We start from the raw sequence: 5,799 nt of genomic DNA, 5'->3' as shown, positions 1-5,799 counted from the left end.
AACAAGTCCAACTCATTATTAGAACAAAGCACTATGCTCCAGCTGCCTGGTTCCCTGCGAGGGAGCGCTTCAGAGAAGCCTCATAAAACAAGAGGGTGGCCAGGAACTCCACAAGAAGACTAAGTTCAATGAATGGTTTTTTTTTTTTTCTCATTTAGAAAAGCTCAGAGACTACAAAACAGGGTATCTGTTAGGAAAGTTGTTCTTCATTGTCTTTACCACAAGTAAGATACCAGCTTTAGTTGCTTCGTATGATTTTTCATTCGGAAAGTTCGAAGGCTGGAAAGGAGAAACATGCTTATAAATAGAAGGGTGTGATGCTCTCTAATTTCCTTTAGGTCTGAGCACCATACTTCCCAGACTCACAAAATTCAGCCTCACCCACTCTCTTGAGCATTCCCCCAGTTAAAGGAAAAGAAGAAACTTTCTCCTGTGTCACCAGCACCTAACAGGGTCCCTGGCACATAAATGGGCACTTGCTATGACTTGCTGAGCGAACCAATGGCAACCAAGGAGGTGCTTGCTAGGCAGGGAAGCCATGCTCCTCCCCCACAGGCCTGGAGCCATCCCAGCAGGGAAAGAACACCTGCTAAGGTCCTATGGCACCTCTGGCTTAAGATGACCAAGTGCTGGGGAGCTACCTTTCCCACATCTCAGACTGACAAGGAATAAGACAGGGTACAAGTCAAAAGACACTTACTGTGGGTCGGTACCGAACCGCCCCCAGCCCTCCCCTGAACTTGGCAGGAGATGATACAGCATATGTGTACCTTCCCCCCACTTAAAAACGGGGGTCTTTCCTCAAATGTAAGGTACTACCTCCAGCTCCAGAGCGGAGCAGTCATGCCTCCCCCTTCGGAGAGGAGGCTCTCTGACTCCTTTACCCTGTACACAGCGAGGCTTTCCAGTGCTCCAAAAGTCTGCTTTCCAAACTAGTGGCCGAACAGTGACCTCGGTCCACAGGCCTGGCCTCTCCTCCAGCTTGGAATTAAGACTTCAGGCCACCTTCCCATCTCGCACGGTGACTCTGAAGACACTTGGCACCTGGATCCTCTGGGAGGTGTCTAGGAGAGGCCATCCCTGGGCATGTCTTCTGAATCACCAAAACTCCAAGGGAGAGAATATTTTAAAATAACTGAGATCCAATGACTGAGGTCAGGCCCTCAAAAATAATAATAATAATAATAATAATAATAAACATAACTGTTCACCGTGCCTGTAAGTGAACAGGAGCCTGCCATGGATGGGCTGAGGAAGCAACGCACCAGGCAGCTCACCGCACTTTTGTCTTCTGACTCTTCTTCTTCCTGTTTCTCCTCAAGAAACCAGAGTAGCTGAGTAACACGACAAAGGATGTCCTGCTAACGTGCCCAGCTCTTTCCCAGGCTCACAGACATTACACCGGGCATAAACCTATAAAGATTAAGACTGCTATTTTTTCTTTCAACTGAGTTCTAAGAATTTCCTTCTTCCGTGAGGACCAAGATCCTCATAAATTTGGAACATTAACTAGATTTGCTTTTCAGATACACAGAAAATTTTGTGCATGTGTGGGAAACCTTTTATTTTTTTCTTGCAGAGTGGAAAAAATGAGAAATTAACAATAATGTAATCTCTGGCAGTTTCAGTCCAACAACTAAGAAAACTCAGCCATGTGAACAAAAACTACTTAACAACCTTGGAATTACCTTTAAATATTTGCCCTTTAAAGTCCCAGTAGCATTCCCAGGAGATCTGCTACATGCAAAATTGAATTTGCCTAAGTCCCAAGAGATACAGCTGCGAAAAGGACTTTTTCTTCCGTCCTTTGCCTTTATGTATTCATAGCTAAACAGATTTCTCTAAAAACAGTGAAGTGTACACAGTACACTGCTGAAGTTGGCACAATACAGCTCAGACAGCCAGAAAGGAAGGGGCCAAGGGGCCTACATTGTGTCCGCTATTTCTTAGACAATGGAGTAGCCAGCCCAGGTTTTAGAGTAAGAGGTAGATTTGAATCCCGGCTTTGCCACCTACTATGTGATTCAGAACAAGTTATTTTCTCTGGGTATTTTCTCACTTGTAACATGGGGATTTCACCTACCTAAATTCTCTTGTGAATTCTGCTACTTAGAGGGGCTGCAAATGAAGCCTGCATCTTAGGTGACAGTATTAGGGACAGAATTCTAAACAAATCCTGTGGCCTTAAGCCAACCAGAGGCATCCTATCTTTCAAGCTCTTATCTCACCAAGGCCAAAGTCTGCCCCAGCTAAAAGAAGGCTGCCCAGAGAAGGGTCTTCCTTAGTCATTTGATAGGCTTAGGCCCCTAGCCAGTTTTTCCCCCCTCTGCAGCCACGTTCTACCCTACTTTTTTTTTAATGTTTTTACTAGAGGCCAGTGCACGAAATTCATGCACTGGAGGTGGGGGGGGGGCACACGCACAGTCCCTCAGCCCAGCCTGTGCCCTCTCGTAGTTCAGGAGCCCTTGGGGGATGTCCGACGGAGGCCCACTCCCCGAGCGCTAAGGGTGTCCAACTAAGCCATCAGTTGGACATCCTTAGCGCTGCCGGGGCAGTGGGAAAGACTCCCGCCACCGCCACTGAGCTCGCCAGCTGTGAGCCTGGCTTCTGGCTGAGCGGTGCTCCTGCACTGAGGTTCTGCATCCTGGTGGTCAGTGCACGTCGTAGTGACCGGTTGTCCGCAGTTTGGTCAATTTGCATATCAGCCTTTTATTATATAGGAGGATTGATTTTTTTAGACAGAGAGGAAAGGAGAGGGATAGAGAAATAGAAACATTGATGAGAGAGAAATATCATTGATCATTTGCTTCCTGCATGTCCCCTACAGGGAATTGAGCCTGCAACCTGGGCATGTGCCCTGACCAGAATTGAATCAGTAACCTTTTGGTTCCTGGGTCAGTGCTCAACCTCTGAGATACACTGGCCAGGCTACCCTACTTTTAATTCCATATTAAAGGTCATCAAGCAAAGAAAGATAAAGACAGTTTAACCTGCTCTGGACAGGAGAGATTTCAGATTCATATCACTGATTTCTAAAGCATGATGCTTTATTAGAAGGAAAATAAGGCTCAGAGGTAAAGTAAGTTTTCAAGGTAATACAAATGCTTAGCAGCTCCCTTTCTATGAAGAGGAAATAGCCTCTCCTCAAACCAAGCCAAGCGCTATGCCCTCCGGTCAAATAACTAGGTTTTTTCTTCCTTAGAATCCAGAGGAACCCAGAATACGCACGTTACAAAGCACCTGGAGCATGCAGCCTGCCAAACCCCACATGGAGCGCTCCTGGGAATCATGCTCCTCCGCGGCGGCACTCTCATCTATTGAATCACACAAGTTGAAAAAGCTTTTCCCAAGCTGTCCATACCTCCTACGAACTAACTATCCTCAAGGCAGAAACGAAGTTCCATAAACATTATGAAGGGCCTTTGAAAGCAGAAGCCACTGGGTGCCCTGGGCCACTCACAGTTACATGAACGCTGAACTACAAAGACACTATAGAGAAACAGCAAGTTCAAAAGCAGGCCAAACCCTTATCGGGATTAACTTGGCAACAAATACCTGAATTCATTCAAGGTAAAATGAACTTTCTTTAGTGTGCTGGAAACAGTCTCTCAGGCCTGGGGGAAGAGGGAAGCCATGCAGCTCTTACTGCAATCAGTGTGAGCAGCTCCATGAGGCGGAGGTCTCCAAGAAGCTGGCACACCCTTCTCCAAACAGTGCCAGCCAAGGAAAGCAGCGCGAACAGCTGCACTTCCCTGGGTGGTGCCACTCCTTAGCACAGAAGAAACTAGAGAGCCGCCTCCTGGGAGTGGAAGCTTAATCACATCTCAGCCCAGACCTAATGCCAGCAAAACGCTACTCTCAGGCACCCAGAGGTGCCACCCTCAACAGGCTGGTCCAGGCCGCAGCGGGAAAGCAGGTTCCACTCTCCAGCCTTAACGCTGCTACAGTTCTGACCCAAATGACAGGCTGGAGCAGGGAACTCCACTGACAGAATGCCTCGAGGCCAGGGTCTGGTTCGGACTCCAGGACACATGAGCTTTGTAGGTCTCCTGCAATTCTAGTTGTCACAATAAAGGCCAAAGAACTGCCACCATGAGCCAATAACCCAAGGACAGGGAGCCTGGTGACTGGTGATCAAGCCAAAAGCCAGAAACAACACCTGTTCCCGCAAATTAAAACCGGGATTTCTGAATTAGAGGAGTAGCAGGGGACGACACCCGTGTGGTCCTAACTTCCTCCTCCGCTGGGTGGGCCTAGAAGGATCAGGTAACCCATGGAAAGTCTGGTGTCTGTTTGTGAAAGGAGCCATCACCACAGCTGTCTCCAGAGGCAAAGTCCACCAACGACTCTAGTTTCCTCAGGGCGCACCCCCAGGAGGAAGAGGAAGGGTCCCGGGTGGAGACAGCCTGACCTCAGGCTGCGAAGTCTGGCTTTGGCGGCCGGTACAGCTGCTGGAGACTGGGGCCCGGGCTCCGCTGAACCCAGGTTCCTGAGACCTCCGGGCCAGGGCTAAATCAATTCCAAATCAAACACAGAACCTCAGAGCACAGCCCTGTGTCCCAGCGCCCGCACATGTATGTAAGCCATAAGCTCCCTAATGTAACCACCTCCGGGACGCTGCAAGGAACATGGAAAACTAGGTTCAAGGCTTCAGGCCAGGCGAAGCCAAACCTGGGCACGGTGGAAAGGAGCGCCGAAAGCCGGCCTCCGGGTTGTCTGGAGATGCACGTGGCCAGGGTGGCAGCTCTGAACCCAGCACACAGCGTGAAGCAGGGAACTCCTTCTCAAGCCTGCCCCCAACCCCCTTCCAGAAGGAACAGACAGAGCAGTTTTCCCCAGAGGGCGGTCCGGGGTGGGGGGGTGGGGGGGCCGACCTCAGAAGCCCTGGTGCAGGAACCCGGTTTCATTTCTTAGGTCTGGGGTTTGCATTTTAACCAGCTCCCCTGGCAATTCTCCCGCCGGCCTGGAGGCCTGTGCGGCTCTGTAAGGACTGCTGCCGCTCCATCTGTGAAGTGCAAGCCATTCCCCCGCAAGCTGGAGCAGCCACCTTCCTGGACACCGAGGGTGGGTCCTACACACTCGGAACATTCGGATCTTCGCCGGCGCCCCCGCTGACACCCCACGACCCCGGCAGGACGTTGGACATCACCACCCTCCGGGGGGCCTGCAGCGGCCACCTTTAAGCTCACACCGTCCCTCCTCCAAGGGGGGCGGGAGGAGGCAGTGCCCAAACTTCCCTGTCCACTCTCTCCCAGGCTCCCTGCCGTCCGGCCGAGCACCCATCCCGCTCCTGCAGGGGGAGGTCGGCAGGGATCACCAGGACCGGGCTCGATCGGAGAGAACCCCCGGGCCGGGGACACCGACAACCTACACCCGCGCGGCCTCGAGGTGCCAGCAGGCCGCCCTCGCCCGTACTTTTCTCTCAGCTCGGGTGGAGGCGAGGGGTTAAGAAAATGCAGGCGGCGAGGTCCGGCTGTAACTTTTCGCCAACTCTGCCTCAATGGCTCTTGGTGGCGTCTCGAGCCAGGGCCGGGCTGTGAGCTGTGACCGGGTCCCTGAGGAAACTGCAGAGAAACTTCGCTCCAGGATGCGTCCCCAGGGTCGAGGCAGGGGCGCGGGGCCCGCAGCCCTCGGCCAGCTGCCCCCGCACCACAGGCCCGGGACCCCGGGGCTCCGCGAGGGGCTCTCACCTCGGCCCACCCGGCCTTCCAAAGGGTCCTTGCGAAAGTGGATCCCGTGCACGTCCACATGCGCCTCGCCGCCCGCGTTGACGGCCCAAATCACGCTCTCGGGCAGCCC

At 52.2% G+C, this 5,799-nt stretch overlaps 1 protein-coding gene across 2 annotated transcripts in view; it reads right to left on the bottom strand.

Annotated features, from left to right (window-relative positions):
* Positions 1-5,799, bottom strand: part of MLEC (malectin) — a 14,542-nt gene that overhangs the window by 8,256 nt on the left and 487 nt on the right. The window contains exon 1 of one of the 2 annotated variants that reach the window (XM_015568174.1): positions 5,691-5,793. The exons of the other annotated variant lie outside the window; for it this stretch is intronic. The gene's annotated coding sequence lies outside the window, so the exon portion shown is untranslated. Of the gene's footprint in view, positions 1-5,690; positions 5,794-5,799 lie in introns of those variants that run through there. 2 annotated transcript variants of the gene reach the window in all.

Source organism: Myotis davidii, unplaced genomic scaffold (assembly GCF_000327345.1).
Source record: "Myotis davidii unplaced genomic scaffold, ASM32734v1 scaffold803, whole genome shotgun sequence".
NCBI classification, from domain to species: domain Eukaryota; kingdom Metazoa; phylum Chordata; class Mammalia; order Chiroptera; family Vespertilionidae; genus Myotis; species Myotis davidii.
This window is presented reverse-complemented; position numbering and strand designations above follow the sequence as displayed.